This window comes from Crocodylus siamensis, chromosome 3 (assembly GCF_052110815.1).
Source record: "Crocodylus siamensis isolate JL-2025a chromosome 3, ASM5211081v1, whole genome shotgun sequence".
In the NCBI taxonomy this organism is placed as follows: Eukaryota; Metazoa; Chordata; order Crocodylia; family Crocodylidae; genus Crocodylus; species Crocodylus siamensis.
Window position 1 is genome coordinate 182,568,066 of NC_143397.1, and position 24,924 is coordinate 182,592,989.

Genomic DNA, 24,924 nt, shown 5'->3' on the forward strand with positions numbered 1-24,924 from the left:
GTGCTGGAGCAGAATCTGACTCAGTTCTGAAGGATGTGGAAAATGTACAATCAACCAGATGTTTAAAAGCAACATAAAAAATTAACCCAGGTTTTAAAAAACCTGTCAATTATAAAAAATTCTTAGTGCGCTGCCATCAGTTAATCTGGTGTATTCATTGCTAGCATTGGAAATTATTCTGGGAAAGCTGAATTCTGAGACCAAAGATTCTTTCCTTGTTCTCAAATTATATATGTGAAACTCAAAATTGAAGTAATAAAAAATACTGGTTAATAAAAGATTATGCAGACACCTTCAATTTCAAAGTCATCTTTTAACCTGAAAATTTGGTATGCTCTGTTGAAAAAATTAGCCCCTGAGACTGGTATAACTGAAGATAGAACTGAAAATGTAAGTGTATTTTTCCTCTTCTTTCAGTATCTTCACACTGGAACTTTAACTGAGTAGTGCCTTTCTCTACACACAGCCCCACTGAAATCAACTTAGTTATTTGCATATTGCTGTATTTCTCAATAGAGGAAAACGTGCAGCAGTTTTTGGTTAGTCTTTTTCACTAGTCTGAGAATGATTCATGCTCTTCTCCAGGCTGTACAAGGCTCGGTTTACCAGGAAAGCAAAGTTGAAACTGAAACTGAAAAACCTGAAGCCAAGAGCAAGTATAGGTTTGCAATGAAAGTGCAAAAGGGAATGGATTGGAGCATGTATCACCTAATAGTTACTAGAACTTCTAAACATTAACTGGAGAACAGTGCCTGATCCTGGTGCTGCCTCTGCCTACTGCTGCCTTCACACCACACTCCATATAGTTTCCACCATGACTCCAGGCGTGGCTCCCACTCTAGCCCAAGGCATGGAGCCCCCACCTGGTCATGTAGCAGTGGCAGCAGCTCTTGCCCTGGCCGTATCTCTAAACTGGGGCCAGAGCTCCCCTGCAACTACTGCTGCCTAGCCAGGTGGAGGCCAAAATAACTATGTTCTCTGTGTCCTGGGCCAGAGAAAAGCTGGATCCAGAGCCTCAAAGGCTAAGTGGCAGCAGAGGGGGGGCAGCCAGTGGTGGGGGGGCAGTCTTTTGAGTGGGTAGTTTGGTGGGGAATAGATGCAGGAGGGGCAAGCAAAAGTGGGGCAAGTGCTTGAGGGGTGCAGGCAACACAAGGAGGGGTTGGGCATGCAGGGGCAGGGGGAAGGCAGCAAGGGGGACAAGTGGTAGGGGGACAGGCAGCATAGGGCAGGCCACTTGACTCACTCACTGTCTACCCCCCTGCTGCTGCTTTTTCTTCTGCAGCAGTGGGGAAGATGAATTTAAGATGATCTTCCAATTATTAGATTATATTAATGAAAAATATAATACTTTTATAAACTTTCCATTTACAGAATCTAATTTTTTGAGGGTCATCTTAAATTCAAAGTTGTTTTGGATTCTAGTAAACAAAGTATTTCACATATGCATGAGCATGTGTAAAATGGAATTTTTTTAATATTCAAGACATTCTTTAAAGCATGCATTATCAGACAATGTAATTGTTTGAAATGAGTCTGTTAAAAACAAAGATATTATGTCTCTTTGTCATTGGTTCAATGGTTACCTAACTTCCTTCTACCTCCAGATCAAGGATATAAAGGAATTTTAAAAATATGCTGTATAAGACAAAAGTAACCAGATATAATTAAGCAATCCAATATTTAGAGAGGAATATGAAGATTTCAGAATCATATACATGAAACCAATACATATCTCTGCCCCGATTTCTGTACTTATCCAATATAGCTTCTTGTTTGAATAAAGCAAGTAGGATGTGGCTCATGTTTTGCATATACAAATTTGTTTTATGATTCCTGAAAAGATCTATAAGCTCATGGACACAAACAATAGTGATAATATTTTTTTAATGCTTTACATTAAGATACATAATGGAATACTTTATTAGCAACAGCTGCTAATGTGTTAGTTTCTAAAACACATCATCACTTTCCTCATAAATGAACACATAAAACTACTAAATAGGTACATAATCTCTTTTAGGCTCCAATTCAACTTATTGTACATACATTGGAATCACTTTTAAAGTAATATTTCAGCAAAATCCAAGGCTTCAATGGAACAAATACAATGAGCAAGGCAAGGTCTACATTTATTGAAAGGAACACGCTATATTTGACAGCCTTTGGTTAGACACGTGCCTAATGTGCAGAAATAAATATTTTAAACATTTCAAAATGCAACTCTAGAAATAGGCAGTTTCATCACATTATGAAAAAAGAAATCTATATGTCACCTTGTAGCACAGGGGTGGGCAATTATTTTGAGCAGAGGGCTGCTTACCAAGTTTTGGCAAGCCATCAAGAGTCGCATGACAGGCAGCCAAGGGCAGATAAATATTAATTTTCTAAATTTTTTAGGGGCCCTACAGGCCGGATAGAATAGCATGGCGGGTCACATTTCGCCCACCCCTGTTCTAGCACAATACCCTCTCCAGGATGCCTATTGTTCTCAGTAAATAGTTATATTTACAACTCTTTCCAAAAAAGGCCTTATAGTAAAGCATAAGAAAGAAATATTCAACAATTACTTTAAGGAAAGTACAAATGCAATAAACAGAGAATTTAACATATATTTGATATTTTTACAGAAAGAGACTATAAAAGGAATAGTAGACATTTCTGTGCCATTTTCTTTTTAAAATTCCTCTGGTTAAAAATGTGCTCAAATGCTCTGCAACTTTTAAACAGAAGGTCAAGTGACATGAACATAACCTGGACTGCCCTTAAATAGTAATTCAGTTACTGAATGGTAAACCTGTTTCTACTGTAAAGTCATACACAACAAATATAACACCACTCTTTCCACCTTTCTCACTAGGAGTAAAAACTACCCTCTATCAGAAAAATATTCAGAAACTGTGGCACCCTGCAAATGTGTGCATGAGTGGGGGCGTGGGGAACAGGGCACTTGACTTTAAATTTTGCATGCTCCTGCACTGAGCTCAAAGCATGCTCAGAAGAGGCAGCGCGTTAGCTGCACCTGACTTCCTCAACATTTGTAGCAATCCAATGCTTTAGTGAGGTTTTTTTTAGTGCTTTTATCTAATTTGGCACGAATTATCTATTCAATTATTGACTGAATCAGCTTTAGCTAAAAACACTAAAAAGCTCCACTGAAACACCTGATCTATACAGATGTTGAGGAGCTGGGTTGAAATAATGCACTGCTGCTTCCAGTGGAGTACATTTTTTTTCCATGTCTGACAGCATCTTGTAAACTCACTTTTGTGAAGTAAAAGATGTATTACCAAAAGGCAGTCAGAAAAATGATGTATTTTAGTACTGATTTCTGCTTATAGATGTTACCACAGTAACTAAATTTCACCTCTTAGCACATTTCATTCTTGATTTACTTTGCAGAGAATAAAATAACAGTTTACAGCTGTTTTGTAACTGAAATTACAAGGCTTCCAGACCCTTACTCAAGCAAGTAAGTAGGCCTTTCTCATCCATTTGACCTCAGAAGACTGTCATGGAGCCTGACCTAAAAGATGAAGCATACTTCCATAGTCTCTACTGCCATGGTCCTGATAACTTCCTTTGCTTTTCCTGTCTGTTGTGCTGTGCTTTGTGCCGTCAGGGTGGTTCACCATGTGCTTAGATCTAGAGTTTGTGACTGTATCTGGCCAACATACAGGAGGAGGGAGAAGCAGACAACTTGCACTCTGTGTCTTGACTGTTCCAAGAAAAGCCTGTCACAATCTAGTCCTTAGATTATAAGACCTCTCTGGAAATGAAAATATATCTTCTTTTATTTTTGAAGCATCCAGATTAAGGTTCCTTCCACATAAAGCATGGTAAAGGTAGTTTTAATAGTTTTACTGGCATGTTTTTCTAATGCTTATGTATCATAACCCCATAGCAGCAATAGACTGACATGGAAAATCTGTTTTCTTACCAAATATTTTCCCTCCATCATCCAGAGACACTGGTTTGTTACCAAACAGTTCATAACAAGTTCAGAAATAGAGATATACATTGGGTCCTAATATGTATATATGTGGGCCTGACATATCTTGTCACCAGAGCGCCCCAAGGGATGATGAGGTCGAACGGTCACAAACTCCTGCAAGACCGTTTCAGGCTGGACATAAGGAAGAATTTCTTTACTGTCCGAGCCCCCAAGGTCTGGAACAGCCTGCCATTGGAGGTGGTTCAAGCACCTACATTGAACACCTTCAAGAGCAAATTGGATGCTTATCTTGCTGGGATCCTATGACCCCAGCTGACTTCCTGCCCTTTGGGCAGGGGGCTGGACTTGATGATCTCCTGAGGTCCCTTCCAGACCTAAGGTCTACGAAATCTATGAAATATGGACAATTAGGTTTCAAATACACTCATGCTGCTGTCTGTGAATATTTCTACTGGACAGCTTACAGTGATTTATTTTTAGAAATACACAGCACTGAAGCTTTTCTACAAGGAGAAAAAAAAGAAGCTGAAAAAATATGATCATTATTGGATGCATCATTGGATGCTTATCTTGCTGGGATCCTATGACCCCAGCTGACTTCCTGCCCTTTGGGCAGGGGGCTGGACTCAATGATCTCCCGAGGTCCCTTCCAGCCCTAATGTCTATGAAATCTATGAAAATCCAGGGCCCTTAGCAACATAGAGAACATGGGTTGTTGTAGCAACCAACAGGAAGAATGTGCTCACTTGCTTGATCACTCATAGATGATGATGTCAGGATGGCAGTTGAGTTTTTGGTTTGTGCTATGACTTAGTAACTTTGACAATCTGTCCCTGTTGGGTCCACCCCTGTGTGTATGTGCCCTGGCACTTTTACAAGCTATATCTGTTGGAGCCATGCACACCCCTTTGTTCTTCCCCTCCCAAATGGCATAAAAATAGAGCAATCCCAACAGCCACTTAAAACCTCTTGTGTACTCACAGCAGTAAGAAAAGAGCCCTTAGTACCCTCTAGTTTACTTTTGGCATTGTTACCACTTAACTGTAAGCCCTGTTTAGTATAGTTGTTAGCATTGCTTTATATCTTTAACCCATTAGCAAAAGACATCAACTTTGTTTGCTGTGTGCTTTGGGACTCACAGGTCCTCGGTGGGTAACTCCACAGTTGCCACGTTTCAAGACTTGCCTGTTGTGGCCATTATTCAATGGTACAGCCACATAACACATCAACCACCTTTTTTTGCTTGGGGAAAGAAGCAAAGGAAGTTATCAGGAAGTGTACAATTTTGCAAGTCCTTTTCCAAACATACCAGGACAGCTTTGATTTTTTGATGATGTTGGAAAAGTCTGTCAGGACAGAATCTAACTCAAATAATTTTGGGAAAAGCCTACTATTCATTCTTTGAAAACACAGCCAGTGAGAGCCTCAGCTACTAGACCAGCAACCCCACATTCCTGGGGATCAAAGGAACTTGTACCTCAGGAAAGGTCTCTACGCTGGTATTGCAGATTCCTTCAGATCAGTCAGCACCTCTTGTGGTCTGTAAAAAAGCCTGGGGTTTGGTATTGATTTCCCTCATATGAACCATCAAGGCAGCAGCTAACAATACCTAAATAAGAGTAGTGCAGTTAAATGGCCTTGTTACCAAGTCTTCACTAATCATTGACTCAGGTCAACAGTACAAGCAACACTGGGCCATCTGCACTGTCTGGCTTGAAAGTGACTAGAACTGGGGTGGGCAATTATTTTGGCTCTAGGGCCACTTAACAAGTTTTGATGAGTTGTTGAGGGCTGCACGGATAGCCTCTCCTTCTCCCCGCCTTGTCAGGTCCCTTGCCCCCTGGTCATCATCTTGGAACTGGAAGTCCCATCCTTAATTCCTGATGTTTGCCACCAGAAGTCCCTCCCCTTGCCCTGGGAGTACTTTTTTTGGAAGATGGGCTTGCCATTTTGAAACCAAAAAAAAAAACCAAGCAATGTACTAAAAAATCAAACATCTACTATAACTTATTGTAAATTCATTTACAAAATATTTTATCCTGATTGGTGTGTGTTTACATGGTGTATCTAGAGGCAATTGCATAATAGCTCAAAATACAGTCTTACTCTTCTATATTGTGTATAGGAGGGAAAGAGGGTGTATTTGGGGTAGTGTGGTTGGGGAATGGGTCTGTGTGTGTAGTGGGGTATGTGCATGTGGGATGTGGATGGTGGGTGGGGTGTATGGGGCAAGTGTGGAGGGGTGTGGGGTGGTGGGGGTATGTGTGAGGGCTGTGGGAGGGTGTGGGTGTGTGTGGGGTTAGGGTGGCAGCTAGGAGTGCTTGTGGGGGCTGTGAGGGTATGGTGGGTGGGGTGTACGGGGGAAAGTGTGGAGGGGTGTGGGGGTGGGGAGGTGGGAGTGTGTGGGGGATGTGAGAGGGTGTGGGTGGATGTGGGGTTATGGTGGGGGTAGCAGTGTTTGTGGGGGCTGTGAAGGTATGGATGGATGTGTGTGTATGGGTATGGTGGGGGTGGGGAGGTGGGAGTGTGTGTGGGGGGCTGTGAGAGGGTGTGTGTGTGGAGATGGTGCAGGGTGGGGATGTGTGTGTGTTTGGGGTCTGGGGAACTTGGAGTCTCTGGAGTGTGCAAGGCCCTGGAGCTGCACGTGGTGGCAGCAAGCCAGGCCAGCCTCATCTGTTCCCACAGCATGCAGCTCCCACACTCCCACCCCAGTCCCCAGACACAGGTGGTAGCAGTATGCAGGGCCAGCCCCATCCAGCTCAGTAGTGCTCCCACAGGTGTCCTTGGCCACACATGGTGGCAGGGTGCAGGGCCAGCCCCACCCCGCCCCATAACACACAGCTCCTGTGATCCTGCCTGAGTCCCCAGCTACATGTCATGGCAGCATGCAGGGTCAGCCCTACTGGCCCCATAACATGTTACTCCCTGAGCTCCCACTCAAGTCCCTAGCCACACGTACTGGCAGCAAGCCAGTCCAGCCTGGCTCACCCCCCACAGTATGTAGCTCCTGTGTTCCTGCAGCAAGTGGGGCCAGCCCAGCCTGGCCCCATAGCACATGGCTTTTTGTGCTCCCAGCCCTCTTTCCTCCAGTGGGAGTCCCTGGCCCTGACCCGCTGTGGGTGTACCTGAATTCCCACTCTCTAGGGAGGAAAGGCTTGGAACAGCCATCGGGTGGCCAGGCACAAGCTCTGCCAGGCGGAGACTTCTTGTCTCCAGTGTCCTGTGGCTTGGGGCTGGGGTGGGTCACGCCAGGCTGGGGTGGGGATTGGTTGCTTAGCAACCAGAGCCGAACCTCCTGCAGGGATGTGCTGGCTTGCAGAGGGGCAGCTCAGGACCAGGGCTTACAAAGGGCTAAAGGAAAGGCCCTGTGGGCCGGATGTAATTGCTTGGTGAGCTGGATCTGACCTGTGGGTTGTATTTTGCCTACCCTGGACTAGAATTGAATCAGGACAGTGATTCAAATGTCTGCATGGAATCACTGTCCTTCAAATCAGCTGAATCTGAATCCAAAGTGAATACTTGCCGCTTCTCACAGGCCTAATTGCCAGCAGTACCTGATGCTGAAAATATACCTGCAAGACTGATAGATTGAGAAAGGGTCTCTCTCAATTTTTGCACTGAAGGATTCTTTTCTATTTATTTCCTAATTAAAGAAGGAATTAGGAAGGAGAAGGAGATTGCTTTCATGCCTTCCCTTGCAAGTCCTCAAGAAATTAAGCTGATTTATCCATCTGATAACTGTATCTCCAGATCCAAAGAGTTGATTTATAATTGTGAGTTTACAGGATGTGTCATCCATTACATGAGAACTAGGTATGATTTGTAGCAGCAATCATACAATGCATATTAAGAACATTTACTTATGTTTTGCCCATTTCTACAAGAGTATTTACAAAATGTGTCTATATGATGACTGATCAAGTAAGCAAGCAAAGATTTCCTGTGTGTCTTCCCATCATTTCTATTAATTCTCCAAATCCTTTGGAATGTAAGAGAAGACAAGAACCAACTTATGCTCATAGCACCAGATTAGCTATGCCAATTTGGTTCTCAGGAATGCTCAACTATCCATCATGCTACTTTTCTAGATACAGGTTGACAAAACCGCAGTATAATTCTTCACCCAGATCTGGTATCTCTGGATTTAGCAGCTTGGGTAAAAGTTGCTCAGGAGAGGTTCACAATAGTCTCATTCAGCACAACAGAAAGCATCCTGTAGATTAACGCACAAGGCATAATGGAAATATTTTTCAGAGTGGGCAATTCAATATTAACTTTATCCATCCCTGATACATTGGACTGAATTATCTCAACAAATGGAATCTAGATGTCTGAATGAACTTAAATGCATTCACTTCAATTAGAAAGATTCCTCCTGTATGCAACTTGAACATGGTTCTTCCATCTCTAATGGAATTGTCTTCACACCAAAGCTGTCACACGTATTTTTATAGCCTATCATTTCAGGTTATGCTCTAGTAAGTACCTGATCACTGTTATTCATGACACAGTGACTAAAAAAATATCATCCAAAGTTTACACCAAAGGTAGTTTCAGACTTTCACCAAACAAGTATGTGTAGATACTAGCTCCAGTCATCTGGAGAGGCAAAACCATCTACTTGAAGTATTCTGTGACCTCTCAGACTGCATTAAGGTCACATATGACTTGAAGAAATTTCTAGAACATGTTTAAATAGTCTCCAGAAATTAGATTTGTAACAATTGTTACCTGGAGTGCAGAACATACTTTTATCAATTATTACTCCATAGCATCAGCCACTTCATCCAAAATCTGTTGGCCAGAGTGGCCCTAACATTTGTTATTTAAGTAGAACTCCTTGTTTTCCACATCTTTAGGAGGTTAACTGCATACGGACACTGTATGGGGGCTTCCCATGCTGCCCGGAGTCATGTCACCTCCCGGCTGGAACGATAGTGTCTTGTAATAGATTGCCTGCCACACTTCCAATGTTAGGGGAGATGTACCTAGACACTACTAGGAGACAACTGGGAATGGTTATGGACTCAGAATGTCTGCAGTTCTTCACAGGGCTCCACCATCCCCATCCCCTGTCCTCACCACATCTGATATTCCAGGCACTGTTGATTGCCTCTAAGGTTTGTCACTATCTTTACTAGAAGGATCCTGACTAAGGTCCTTGCCTAATTGGCTGCTTGCCCTGTTCTTCCCTGCATGGGTCCCAAGACAGCTACCTCTTCCTCTGGTTCTCCTCTCGTTGCCCTCTTGTGACTGGGATCCTCCCTCTCTTCTTCTTCCCCTTCTGGGAGAGTAAGATCACCTTTTCCTTCCTTTTCTTTTAGGTCCCTGGAGTGGTTCCCTTCACCCCCCCATAATCAGACTCACTCGTCACTCAGGCTTCTTTGCCAGCTCCCATTCTCACCTGGATCTTGTCTGGTAAGTAGTAGGGTCAGGACTTATCCTTTGGCCCTCTACCCATTCGCCTTCACTTGCTGGATCTCTCTCCTTCTCTCTTCTGTTTTCTTTCTTCTTCTGCACCTCCTGGGACACTTCCTCAGCGTGCCTTAAATCTCCCTCTCTCCAGCTAGGTTCCCCATGGCAGTTCCCCACTGGCTGCCTGCCTGACCCAGATGTTCCCTTTTTGCTTGCCGGTGTGGTTCTTCTTTCTTTCCCTTTGCTCTTTTCCCACGCTGGCCCTTTTTTTCCATGTTTGGATTCCAGTGGCTGGGTCTGCCACAGCAGCCTTTGATCTACTGTGGCCCCAGCTAGCTTCTCCATTCATCTAGTTCACGCTGGAGTTTGCTGCGGCTCCTCCGGCTCCACTTGGTAAAATATATAGTAGGTAAAAAGAAGGTGCCAAGTAAAGTGGGGCCTCTGCAGGACATGCTTGGTAATCTGGTGGAAGCACCAGATGACAAAGCTTATCTCTTTAACAGATTCTTTTCTTCCACTTTTCTGACATTCCCCCCACCGGGACTCCAGACAGACCCAGGGGAGGCGCAACCAAGCCTAGGGTCAGCGAGGACCTAGTCAGCGAACTTCTGGAGGGACTAGACATGTTCAAATCAGCAGGTCCTGATGATCTCCACCCGAGAGTGCTTAGGGAATTGGCAGAGGTCATTGCAGGATCCCTAGCACAGCTTTATGGTGCTCTGGTGAGGTGCCAGAGGACTGGAAAAGGGCCAATGTGGTCCCCTTTTTCAAAAAAGGGAGGAAAGAGGATCCAGGGGCCCGTTAGTCTTATCTCAGTCCTGGGGAAGTTTCTTGAGAAAATTATCCAGGAGCACATCTGCAAGGGGCCAGCAGGGGAGATTATGCTTAGGGGCAATCAACATGGGTTCATTAGAGATAGGTCCTGTCAGACCAACCTGGTTGCCTTCTATGACCAAGTCACAAAAGCCTTGCATGCAGGTGTCGCAGTGGACGTAATCTTTTTGGAATTTAGGAAGGCCTTTGACACTGTCTCTCATCCCATCCTCATTAAAAAATTAGGTGACTGTGGTGTCGACGCCTACGCAGTCAGAAAGGTCACAAATTGGCTGGAGGGCCACACCCAGAGAGTGGTGGTGGATGAGTCATTTTCAACCAGGAGGGATGTGGGCAGTGGGGTTCCCCAGGGCTCAGTCCTAGGGCCCACACTGTTCAATATCTTCACTGGTGATTTGGAGGAGGGGGGAAAAGCACCTTGTTCAAGTTCACAGACAATACTAAGATGTGGGGAGAGGTGAGCATGCTAGAAGAGAGGGACAGGCTACAATTAGATCTGGATAGGTTACACAGGTGGGCAGATGAGAATAGAATGGGTTTCAATATGGACAAGTGCAAGGTGTTGCACCTGAGGAAGAAGAACCAGCAGCATACCTACAGGCTGGGGAACTCCATTCATGTCAGCACAGAGGCAGAAAAGGATCTTGGTGTCACTACTGATTCCAAGATGAACATGGGCCACCAATGCGGGGATGTGGTCAGGAAGGCTAACCATACCTTGTCATGCATCTGTAGATGCATCACGAGCAGGTCCAAGAAGGTGATCCTCCCCCTCTATATGACAATGGTTAGGCCAGAGTTGGAGTACTGTGTCCAGTTCTGGGCACCGCACTTCAGGAGGGATGTGGATAGCATGGAGAGGGTCCAGAGAAGGACCACTTGCCTGATCAGAGGGCAGCAGGGTAGGCTGTATAAGGAGAGGCTATGGGACCTGAACCTGTTCAGCCTACACAAAAGAAGGCTGAGAGGGGATCTGGTGGCCACCTATAAACTTGCCAAGGGGGACCAGCAGGCAATGGAAGAGTCCCTGTTCCCCCGAGCACTACCAGGGGTAGCAAGGAACAACGGCCATAAGTTGACTGAGTGTAGATTCAGGCTATATATCAGGAGGCACTACTTCACAGTCAGGGCGGCTAGGAGCTGGAACCAACTTCCAAGGGAAGTAGTGCTTGCCCCTACCCTGGGGGTGTTCAAAAGAAGGCTAGACAGCCACCTAGCCACAGTCATTTGACCCCAGCATCCTTTTCTGCCCATGACAGGGAGTCAGATTTGATGATCTGCTTAGGTCCCCTTCTGACCCTACCAACTATGAAACTATTACTAACCTTTAAGTAAACTGTGGTTCTTGGAGATGCTCTGACCACATGGGACCCCAAAACTCTGGAACCTGTTATGGAGTTTGGTTAGCAAGGATTCAGTACAACCAGGGAACCGACTGGTACTTTTGTCTGCTTTACCCTTTATGCCTATCATAGTGCACAGGTGAGCATGAGGTTGTGCAAAGCCACATGTGTAATTCAGCCACTTGTGGCTAAAGGTTCCAATCTCACTTGAATGGGTTGCCGGAGCACCTAAAAGTAGCACTGTCACAGATGGAACTTCTTTTAGGAGTACTGTTCTTTCTTAAAGTAGAAGGTTGGACATGAATGAGCTGAGTGGGACGAGCAAGATTAGCAAGACTGTAACTGATGTATGTGCAAACATAGGGTTGTCTGTCATAAAACCCACTCTTTCAGACAGCTTACTAAAATCCTGAACAACAAAGATTGTTTTAACTTTTTATGGCCAGATTCTGACGAGTGTCATCCTTGGGTGAATAGTACAATTCCGCATAAAATAACTGAGGCAGAAATAAGCCTCTAGGTATTTTTGTGTTCTTTATATTATTTGTTTGTACGTTGCAAGTTTCTGTTTTGCATTTATGTGGTAACTTTTTTTTTTGAAAGACATCTACATTGTATTTAAATAAATATTTTAAAGTTGAAGTGGCCAGTTAAATTATTTGCAGAAATACTGCATCACTTTGAGATCCATATATCAGAGAGGCATGATCTTGCCAGATCTGGCTATCAAAAAGACTACTATAATGCAACCAAATGAGCAAGTTGAGCTTTGGAACAGGAATGTAATGCAGCATGCTGAGTAATATAAGGGAATCCATGGCAATGTGCAATATTAATGTGCATCTGGGTATGAGGGTAAATCAAAGGGTAGATCAAATTTTACTCCCACGAGTTTTCAGAGTGATAATTTAATATCAATCAAAAGGGTAGATCAAATTCTACTCCTACCAGTTTTTGAGAGTGATAATTTAATATTAATTTGTCAAAAACATGTAGTCAGTTATTGTTTATTTATAACACAAGATACCTCTATGCACAAATTTAATTCATAACTTTAAGAAAACCAGAAGCAACTGTAACTATTCATTAATGCCTTTTATGCTTTTTCATCTTATGATAAAGAGTATGTATATGTTCTTGTAACAGGAAGCCAGAAGGCTCCTGTTACTTCAAAAGGAAAGTGTGCCAGGCTGAGCTGAACCAGGGAGGAATGGCAGATTGTAAACAAGCTAACTGCTAGTTAAATAGCTGCCAGCAGCCAGCCCAGGGTACAAGGCACAGGGAAAGAACCTGTGCCTTGAACACCCTGAGCAGAGCAGAAAAATGCAGCAAAGGGAGTCAGCCCAGAAACAGGCTGCAGACCAGTGACCTTAGTTCCGGCAGGGAGAGCAAGCAGGTCATCAGGTGCAGGAGGGAAACTCCTGGTAGTGCCCCCAGAGTCACATGACCAGATGGGCAGGGATTAGGAGACTCTTAAAGCCTGTCCCTGAGAGCAAGATGGCAGCCTGAATCTGCTAGCCCCAAGTGAAGAGCTCCTGCCGTGGCAAACTGTATTGGGAGACTCTGCTGACCTCTGGGATACCTGCGATGTGCTAGTAGTAAGACACAGGATGCTTGCTGCAATGGGGATAGGCCCTAAGATGGGGGGGGGGAGGGGAAGCCTGGCAGTCAGTCTGTTGGCTGGGAGTTTTGTTAAAGCTGGAGTACCTCTGTGCTTTTCTTTGAGTTTGATGGGTGGACTGGTGATTTGTAGAGGGAACTAAGATGAGGCAAGGAGGTCCCAGCTGGCCCCAAAGTGGGAGAGGGGCCAGAGAGCCCAGAGGTTTATAGCCCAGGAGGGGCATACTGCAGTTAACCAAAGTGGGGAGCTGAGGAGTGCATGGTGGTTAACCAGAGCAGGGTGCCAGGGGAACACCCATGTTTTGGAGCCCTACTGGGGGCAGGGACTCTGGATGCAGAAGCCAAAGAGGGATGTAAACCTAAAGAGGTACTGAAGCCTGGCTTGGGTGGAATCCAGAAAGGGCCTGGTGTCCAGCACTTGTGAAGGACAGAGATAGGTACCAGGGGCCCAGTGAGAGCTGAAGCAGGCTCAGCACCCAGGAGGAGCAGAGACAGGGCCAGGGGTCCAAAGCCCAGGAAGGGCGCAACCAGTGCCTGAACAGGGTTAGAAACTGGGCTGGGACAGGAGTGGGGAGGCAGTGATGCAAGGGGTGAGAACCAGGGCCAGGGGCCCGAAGCCTAAGAGAGGCTAAGCCAGAGCTGGAAAGGGCAAAACTAGGGCTGGGACCCAGAATCTGGGTCCATCACAGTGGATTTGAGCTAAGCGGCCCAGCAACAGAAAAGGGGTAGAGGCCATTGGGCCAAGGTCCCAACAAAGAAGACTGACCGGACAGGTAACATCTTCAAGGCATAGGGGTGATATATGGGGCAGCTGGACCCACGTAATAAGCCTATAAGGCAGTGGGTGCCCTGGGGCTCACATGGACTAGGGAGCCCTGTCTTGTGTGAAGATGACGTTTGAGATGACCAGGATTCCAAGAAGGGATCCACTGGCAGACTGTAGGACTGGGGCTTGCTCTAAAACCCTTAGGCAGCTTCCCTTGACAAATCCAAACCCAATCAATTACTTCAAGGCATGGTGGGTGAATGTTAAAGGAAGCATACCTTAGAGACAGGGCTGGCAGTTGCCATTTGGCCAACAGGGAACATCAGGAGTGCCCTTGGACCTGATCCTGTCACAGTTCTATTTATCCAAGGCAACTAATATCAACCAGTTCTCCCTTTTCAATGCTCCCCAAAATTGTTCTCACTTGTCTAGCATAATAGTCCATCTGTTAATTAACTTATGGAGCTTATATTTCCAGGGTTTGATCCTATGCTACTCAAAAATAAATAAATAAATAAAAAGAATGATTTTTCACTACCTTCAATTCTACAAGGATATTTCATATGACCATTCACAATGCATAGAAAGCAAGAAAGAACAAAGCAGAATTTAGGACTGATCTCTCTCCGAATTCAGTATAAAGGTTCCCACCATTTTCAATCAAAGGAGAATATGGTTTTTAAATAAAAGGTTTCTCTGTCTCACACACAGATACTTCCATGTATGTATGCATGCACATGTGCATGTATGTATGTGTATGTGTGTGTCCATGTGTGTGCATGCATGAATGTATATGTATTAGCAAAATCACAAGTATTCTTTCATTATACAAATTAAAAATAGTAGTTACTCAGAAGAGTAGGGCAAATTTGACAAATTTCTCTTCTTGGGAGAAGAATAAAAGAGACAGATATTCCTTTCCAGTTACAACATAATAACAATAATTTTATATTACATTGCATTATAAAGGAAAGTAATTAAAAATAATATAATGAATAATAGCCATTCCACAACCTCAGAGTTTGATCAGCAACTAGACACACAAGATAGGCAACACAGTCACAGTATAAAACAGTGTCATGGGAAAAGGACACATTTATAAATGTATATGCATAATAGTATGCTCATTTTGCATGCACAGCTACCATAACTGCACATGTAAATGGAATGATAAATCATAATGACAATTTAGATACCTGTGTTAATAAAGGGATTGCCAAACAACAAGTTGGGATGAACAATTTAGCTAGCACTTCTGTGCACATGGTTGTGTTCTAAACCTGTGAATCTTCTTTAAAAACTGTCGTCCTGAACCCCTAGGTTCAACTCTAGGTCTATTTTGGAGCATTATCCTGTAATGATAGCCTATCCTGACCAGGTCTTAATACAAAAAATCTGCAATGCTAAGTTCACTTTTCTGTATTTAGGGTTTTGGGCAGCTCAGGCAAATACTAACTCTTGGACAAGAGCTGTGACTTGACTTTGCTGAGAGTCTTGGCTAAACAAGGACTGCAATAAATTTTGCAATAAAGAGAATGTTAGTGATGCCAGAGGCAGTTGACAAACATTTTGCAAAAATTGGTCTCTGGTCTCTGAAACGTTTAGTAATATAAAGTTATGGGGTTGGAACAGTCAGGAAAAATGGGAGATAAAAAAGTTAAAAGAGTTAAGGTTGATGTAATGCTGGGTTTCATATGCATAGGCACGACACCGAAGGTTGCAAATGTAAACAAGATATGAACTGAATAAGGAAGAGACATAAAAAAGATAAAGACTGACACAGAGGCACTTTTAAGAGACAGAGAAGAAGACACGGAGCCTTTACCAGAAAGAAAAAGGAGGTGAAAGATGGGTTTAAAAAACATGGTTGGAGTGCTACAAAGACTAGTTTTTAACACAAGGAGCTCAACTAAGATAAAATAATGCATGGTATTAACAAGTGCACAAGAAGCAAGAAACATTAAAAAGTGGAGCCTAAAGTTAGTCTCATCCAACATCAATTATTAGCTGCCCGCATACATATTTAGATTTTCAAAAGTGCTCAGCATTCAACAGCTTCCATTGACTTCCTTCTTCCCTTTCTTGCTTAGCATAGTAAATGTATATGTGCTTCCAGCTAGAGCCTGCTGTGCACAGCAGCAAGGAACTGGCACATCACCAGCTCAAATGGAACAGAAACAAAAGGATCAAGTTTAGTTCCTAATTTTGAACCCAGGGAGCCCATCCAGACAAGCATGCTTGTGTAGTATGTGGTGCTGCAGACCCATCTGTGGTGCTGCACACCGCACGTGTCACACATGCAGGTGTTCTCCTCACTTCTAATTTGCAGCACAGGGGGGCTTTTTGACACCAGGTGTCAAAAAACCCTGTGCCTAAAAAAACCAGGATGGTGCATATGGTGGCAGCGCATTCTGCCTAAAACTAGAGTCCGGCTGGCTGGCGCCATGCTCCAGCTGAAGGACTGCCCAGCTGCAGCCCCTGAAGACCCCCAGGACCTCAGGTAAAGCTGCTGGGACCAGCCCAGGTGCTGACCCCAGCCTACCCTTCCCTACCCTGGGGCAATGTGTTGTGTGCCAGAGCGTGTGTGAACAGGGGTTCCCCAGGGACAGGTAATAGTGGCACATACAGTGGTGATGCTGTTTGTCCCCAGGGAAATGCATGTTCCTGCTCATGGGGACACACCCAGGATGTCTGCATAGATTCAAGGTTCTGGTAAATCTGTTTGCCTAGTCCTTGTTTGACATACTACAAAGTAATATGCATCATATTTCACCTGAGCACCAAGATAAATAAAGAACTGCCAGTAAATAAAGAGAGAGAGAAAAGAATAACTTCATAGCTTTCAAATTAATGGATGAAGTTCTCTTCAGAACAGCCATCCCAAGACTTACATTTTAATACGATGCTTTTAAAGTCAGTCTCAAGGCCTAAAATTTAGGCTTAGGGAGCTTTGGGATGGATTATGGATGCCCACAATTACAGTTTTATCTATTTCCTTTGCTCAGGGCAGGCCTTAAATACTAGCAAGATAAGTGGCAAGATAAGTGACTGCTTTGGAATCTTGTCCTACAGATCCTCAATCACCTATAGCCTGCTTCTGTTATGGCTGCAGGATTCAAGGGAGGAAAGAGACACGTCTTCTCCTGCCGTACATCTCTCCAACAGTAAGATCAGAAAGGAAGGCCTTACTTACACACACACACACACACACACACACGCACTCAGAGCCATATAATTTTGCTTCTCTAAATAGCACATGGCCACACACACACACACACACACACTCAGAGCCATATAATTTTGCTTCTCTAAATAACACATGGCATTTCAGTTGTAACTGTAAGTAACTGTTCTGTGTGTCCATTCCTAACCTATTGTAACTGGAAACTGCAACAGGGGTTAAAGTTACCACAGTTTAGTTACCTCACACACCATGATAGGAGCAGTACAGTTTGTCTGCCTTATAAACTCAGAGATAGCTGAAAATAAAAAAAAGGGTGAGGACATTAGATATTCCATCACTGATACACCATTACAAACAGAAAAAGTTAACAAATGTTCTCCATATAGAAAATGAGTGGGAACCATGGCCAGAGGCTTCCACGGCACTTGTCAATGAGTTTACAACTCCTAGATACATTGCTATGGCATTTCCAAATCCATTTCCCACTGGAGTTGTGGGTATATACTTGCCCAGAGTTAAGACTGTCAATCCATCCAACTATTTCAAATATTTGATGCACTGTAGTGATGGCAGATTTGCTAAAAAAAAAATCTCAATTTAGATTCTTCCCCATGGATTTCACAAGACAGTGGACTACTCGTTGGCACAAAACAATGTAAGATATAAAGAATAAGTAAACTGGTGGAAAATGAGCTGAAGGAAAGACTCAAAAGAGAACTTGCACTTGTATAAAAGCTAACATTTTAAAACTCCTATCTGAGGGGAATCCTGGTACACACAATAGGATGAACTCTTGGATATTATACAATTTGAGGACTCCCAACACTTTTCTTCACATTAAGCACAGTTGACTTATGCAATGCCAACTATTAGTTTTAGGAACAAATTACATATTTAACAGATGCACAAAAACCCCCTGAATACAAAACCATTAATTGTTCATGATTCTTTCAAGATTAGGCTAGTTTCTTTATGCATAAAATTATTTGACTGTGTTTTAATATTAAAGACTTTTTAACCTGATAAGTCTCAAAATGCACAAGTCTATATAATCATGGTGTTTTACAGCTCAAGGAAGCACCTTTGACACCTTGACAGTACTGTTGAGGAACCATTATCAATAAGAGACTATTTTGGCAAGGTTGCAACGTCAGTTAATCAAACTCTCATGATGAAATTTTAGCAGCTATCATTCACATGACTATTCATAAATACAGGATCAGGACAAAAATTATGTACAGCTAGTAACTGAAGCTCAGAGCAGGAAACAAACACACAAACAACAGTAATGAAGAGTGCTCACTTTATCTCTGGTATACCAACAGTAAAGGACAGAATAAAACTGAGAAATGACCATTTTATGAACTGACTCGATAGATTTACATTTGAATATTGGAGTGTCAACCCTGAAAAAAATGTACATGTGCATTACTGCTGTATTTAAATACATATCTAACTATGTAAGGAAAGGGGGAGTCCTGGGTGCAAATCCTCACAGAATTGTGTGGCTATATTCAATAGAAGGAAGTAAAAGGTAATGATAGTGCAAAAATTGCAATATAGGCTCCTCCACCACTCAAATTTTGTATGGTCCACAATACTTTACCCAAGAAAAGTTTTACTTTGTAATGTGATGGCTATTATTTCATTGTGTAACAGGGTCTCCACGAGGCCCTGTTGCTAAGGGAATGGGGGAAGCTGGAAATAATTCCCACGAGGAGGGCGGGCCCCAGCCCTTAAGGAGCCAATGGCGACCAGACTCCGGGGGATAAGTAGAAGAGAAAGAGGAGGAGGGAGGCCTTCGGGCACCACAGTGAAGAGCAGAGAGAGGTGCTGCAAGAGACAAAGAACCTCCAGAGAGAAGGATCTGGAAAGAGGGACCCAACACAGGATCAGAGGGAGCAGAGGGATCCCAGATCCTGGCTGACCTTGAGTCCTCAGCAACAGCGGTGAGTGCAGGGAGAAGTGGAGCCTCGCTGCAGGCTGGAGCCAAGGCTGACATCAAAGATCGGGGAGGCTACGGTGAGTCGAAGGAGTAGCAAGAGGGGGATGACTCCTATCCAGACCCCTGAGGAGTTCAGGTGACTCTAGGACCCCAAGGAGAGTGGGACGCAGAGGATCAGGAAGTCAAGCCCCAACTTGAGGGGCTCTGCTGGAGAAAGCTGCAGGCAGTGGCTGTAACAAGTCGCTAATTGACTCATTAGCAGCAATGACGGGACTAACGGTGGCCGTAACAAGCCGCTAATGGGTTAAATAGTAAAATGCAGTGTGGCATCCATTGATTGTAGCACTAGAACGGGGGCTGGCCAGGAGGCTGGAGACCCCAAGATTAACCCTTTGGACTGCAATCTCCCACAAGGGGAGTTTCCTGTTAACAACAGAGAGCCTTTGAATAAAAGCACTAAAAAGTAAGTTTTATTCAGCGTGGTACTTCCTGAGAGTACTTCCTTCTGTAACAACCACTTCCTCCTTATTTCATTTCTTTAAGATCCAAGTCGTGGCAGGCGGGAATTACAAGGATAGAGGGGGTACTTGGCTGACCTGCTGACACACTGCAACATGGCATCTGTATGAGTTTATGTTCAATCACATCAGTGGCCAGCAGCAGTCCATGATGCAAACAGAGCAGCAGACAAAACTACTATTCCTTATTTATTAGAAATTTACCCAGAGCATCCAGATGATTATATGTCAATAATAGAGTTGCTCTCAAAATATTACAAAAGAAGACAAGTATGGGTTAAATGAACACCTGCTTAGATTTTTTAGTGAGCCTTAAATTAAGTGCAAATACAGATAGGACTGAAAGGGATCCCCTTGGACTTTTAAGTCCAAGCCCCAGCTGTTGCAGGAAAATACATTGTATGATGCCTTTCATACACTGATTAAGCTTAAATAATAAGTTATTTTAAAAGGCAGCCTAATGAACCTTGGAGGAGTAAAACATTCTCTTCAGGGAGAGACAATTTTGAGGGAGATGTTTTGCAACAGCCTCTATTATTAGGAAAATTCAGAAGATGGAGAAAACTATAAATATGGTGTTGAGGATAATTTGTAACTCACAAAAGGATAGTAGCTGCTAGTAGAGGACCGAAAGCAAAAATTATGCATGCTGAAATGCCAAAGACATGACATAGACCTCAGTCATAAATGGAGTACCAGTTATGAGAACTACAACAATATGGGTGGACTTTTATATTTTATATGTACTGTAAAGCAAACAACAATAATATTGATGCTCAGCATCATGAAGTGCCAAATATGGTCTTTTCTGCAGAACAGCAGATTTTTGATTTTCTACAATTGCAAATAGCTGCCATCAGACACAATAATATCGCTGAAGTAACAAAAAGAATCATAAAACTGAGAGAAGGCTGGGGCTGGTAAAAGCATTATGATCAAATCTATTACTTGCACTTTGAACAGCGAACTTGGGGCTGAAACCTTTTTACTGTTGGCATCTCCAAGTGTTTCAGTTATAAATGATTCTAAGACCACTTTTCATTCTACTTTGCACATGAGAATGACAGAAACCTTAAAGAGATAAATGGTAAACTGGCTCAGAAGTTATAAACCAGTTTCGAAAATGACAATTTGATTATTGCTGATTAAATGAGGATAGTTGGCTGTTCATTACTTAAAAATATTGATGCAAGATTTAGACAAATGATGCCACAAGTGTAAGCTGAATCACTTGAAGAAATGTTTGTTTCTTTGCTTGGCAATTTGAAACAGTTGCCATCAAGTCTCGACTGTCTGATCTCTGAGGATTCAACTGTCTTTTAGAAATTTTGCAAAAGAATTCTTTGTTTTCATATATCATTGAAAATAGACTGACCCAACAAGTATTGAGAGTAGAACTGGGAAGGAAATGGCTCTCCTACTCTGCACAACTTTTCTCAAGTTTTCAAAAAAGTCCTATTCTGACTCAGAGATTACAATTTTTTTTCATGAACATTGAGAAAATTCCACCCTAGGATAGCCAGACTAGTGTTGTGGTCATGGCTATTGGTCAGATACAGGAAACCCAGGTTCTAGTTCACACACCGTCATTCTCACGCAAATGAGCTAAAAACCAGGTGACTTGATAATTTTGGAATGGATCTATCAATCTCTTGTGGTAGAGCTATTCATCTTTGTACAAATAATTAAATATTTATCAGAGAAAAGACTTGGACTGGCATCTCCCACACCTACATAAGCGTCATGAACCCTGAAGCATGTTCTCTAGCCCCTCTAATCTTAAGTCAGGCAGAAGGTAAGGCAGGATGGCACCTTAGAGGCTGACTGGTTCAGAGAAGTGTGAGCTTTTGTAGGTAACAATTTGTCAGATGTGATGAATACAACTTTTGCTAAAGCAAACTGTGATGCAGTACAAGAACCAGAAGCTAAATTGTTATTTGGTAGTGAATACTGACTTTGCTAAGAACAAATCTGTGGACAGATAAAGGACTGCTAGTGCCAAAGCTATATATGAAATTGATAAAACAATGAAGAGATGCCACTAAATTTAGGTATGCTGTAAATTTGCTAAAAGTTCAGTACAGGCAGTCCTTGACTTACAATGTTTTGAGTTACAACGTTTTACACTTGCAACATTTATAAATTGACGTCCTGTTTCAACTTTCTGACATCAGTTTCTACTTTACAACGCTTGATCTGACGCGACGCCACACCAGCGAACAAGTTTACTGCATCACCCATCTCCCTGGAGAACATCTGTTCAAACATCCTTGGACACTTTCTTTAAAAAAGCAGACAAGACTCCAAAAAAACCCTGCAGCCAAGACTCCTGAGAAGACTCCAGCCAAGAACCCTTCAAAAAGTCCATCCAAGAGCCTTTCAAAAAGTCCAGCAAAGTCACCTCAAAGAAGTCCTTCCAAATCAATATGACTGGTATTTACAATATAAATACATTTGTGTAGCTATGTTACTCATCTATAATTGACTGAGTACAAAATTCTGGGTTATTTTTGATGAAAATAGGGTATTGAGCCTTGGTTCAGGAACCAATCCCCCATTAATAACTTTGCTTCCTATGCGAAAATCGGTTCCAAGTTACCTGTACGTTTATAGAATCCACCTTATAGAATCCATACATGATTTGGAGGGTTTTGTATTTTGGAAAAACTGAAAAATTGTTTTCCCTTACAAGTTGGATAACACCCAGAGATTGTCTAGTTAAATAATGAAGTGTGCAACCTGTTAGCATTAAAATAAATGTCAGTGCTATCTTTCTTCCTCACACTAGGCAAGTTTCAAAACATAGATTATAACTACAATGACTTTATAAACAATACATTTAATAAAAAGCAGACTCTCCACTTAAGGAAAATCATCACATTGTGCGGCAGGTACTAAGAATGCGTAAAGCTTTGTACATACAAAGATTGCTTGCTCCAAATTTTAAATCAAGTATTCTTCTCCTGACACCTCTCAGCCCCAGAGGGCATCTTTGAGAAGGGGATAAGATGAACCACTGTATTCCAACTGGGCAATTCCTACCACAGATGCAACTTTGACAGTGAAGGACAGGAGGACTCCTAATGCCAGCACAGAAGCAAGCACTCCTGCCATTACAGGCAGAAGTATTCATGACCCCACAAATGGCCTCCAGGCCAGTTTGAAATACTTCAGTTTCCTGAGGCTAACAGCACACAGAGCTATCAAACCAATGTAGCTGAAAGTCAGAAGAACCATGCCAGACCTTTTATATTAGTGCTGACAAGTAAGAGAATACCTCTGGTCTCCACTGCCATTAAAAAGAGAAATCCTGAGGAATAACTAGGAAACCCCTGCTCAATTTTCCCATCCTTGTCTCCTTAGCATTACTGAAAAGTAAAACAATTGTTTTGCTTAACAATAAATAACTACTTCAGCTAATATAAAAATTTGTCATGCAAAAACAAGGTCAGCAGCACAGCTCTGAGAATAGTTTTTTAATTAATTGCTATGAAGTCACCCAGAAGAATACAAATTACAGGGCCCAAATCTGCCTTTAGTTATGAGACTGTACTTCACGAAAGTCAACAGGCTTCAATGCGTTCAACCTAAAGAAGAATTTGTTCTATTTCATCCACTTTACACAAAATTACTGACTATTGTGTTTTACCTTTTTTGCAAAGGAAGAAAAAGGTAATAGACAAGCAGATTTAAAGTTATCAACAATTTTTCTCATTTAACTATGAAAAAATGTGGAAGGTTTTCAACTTAAAACACTGAAAAACAGACTGTGAGCTTAGGTCTCCAAACCCAGTAAGATTAAACTCTCCATTCCAGCTTCCTGACCTAAATTCTTGGATTCTACTTCTGAACTCTGTGCCCTTCTCTATCTATATAAGGTTCCTCTGAACAGATCTTGTATAAACATTTTTTGAAGACTTCTGGGTATGCACACATATCTGAAGCATAGTGTCTCCAAACTGAAAAACAAAATCCCACCAATGTTAGGGGCAGTTTTTTAATAATCTCTGAAAAATAGATACCCATCTAGAAGAAGCACATGTACTGTGTGTGCACAAATGCAAAGTGACTTGAAGGTAGTAAAAGCTGTAAATTGGGGCATTCTGTGACTTCTGCAATTGCTATAATGAGAACATCAGTAAGATTCCTGCTAAGACAGAACAGAGTTTGATTTTATTATACTTGTGGCTGTTAATATGAAGCCAAGTCCTAGGAAGGACAGACCTTATGAGGAGGGGGGCAGGCCTTATAAGGAGAGGCTAAGGGACCTGAACCTGTTCAGCCTCCACAAGAGAAGGCTGAGGGGGATCTAGTGGCCTGCTACAAACTAGTCAGGGGGGAACAGCAGGCACTGGGGGAGTCCCTGTTCCCCCGAGCACTACCAGGAGTGACCAGGAATAATGGTCACAAGGTGACAGAGGGTAGATTTAGGCTAGATATCAGGAGGCACTACTTCATGGTCAGGGCGGCTAGGATCTGGAACCAACTTCCAAGAGAAGTGGTGCTGGCTCCTACCGTGGGGGTCTTTAAGAGGAGGCTGGATGTATACCTTGCTGGGGTCATTTGACCCCAGTACTCTTTCCTGCCATGACAGGGGGTCGGACTAGATGATCTACTTAGGTCCCTTCCGACCCTAGAAACTATGAAACTATGAAGTGAAGAATGCAACCTGGGAGGTGCTGAATGGCTTATGTATGTTTCCCTCTGAGGGATCTCAGTGAAACAGAGACTAGGGACAGAAATTGCACATAAACTGGTGTAAGTGATTGGAAACTGTTTCAAATCTGTAACACAACAGAAGTTCAGTGCACTTAAACTGCTTTCCAAATGGCCAAAATTGGTTTAAGATAAACCAGGATGGATGTAATATTAGACTTAAATGATTTAAGTTAAATCGCTTTGTTGAACTTCTGTCCCAAATCCCCTCCAGATTCATGTTAACTCACAGTCCCCCAGCATCTCAGGATGTGCTGCACCTTGCCTGCCATCCCCCTGCCCCATTGCAGGATGGGTGGGCTAGCCTTGGCCCAAGCTGTCTGCTACAGGTAAACAGGGAAGTCTGCTATAGCACCTCTTGGTATCTAGCCTAGGCCACTGCAGGCATATGGCTGCATTTCCACTATCAAAACTGAATGTCTGTTCACTTGCTTATCTGTCCAATCTGTGCATTTTAGACTAACCTGCAAGGATTAAATTGATTCAGCCTCAGGCTTTTTGACTGTCTGTACTGATCCAGAGACAAATCATTCACCAACTTCAGTTGAGGCAGAATCCAGCTGGAAGTGGAGGCTGAGTTATTTAACATTTGTAAATAAAACAGAAACATTTCAAGCAAAGAAAATAAAAA

The 24,924-nt window shown here is 42.9% G+C and overlaps 1 protein-coding gene across 3 annotated transcripts in view; it reads right to left on the bottom strand.

Annotated features, from left to right (window-relative positions):
- Positions 1-24,924, bottom strand: part of NOL4 (nucleolar protein 4) — a 291,097-nt gene that overhangs the window by 116,050 nt on the left and 150,123 nt on the right. The window lies entirely within an intron of this gene.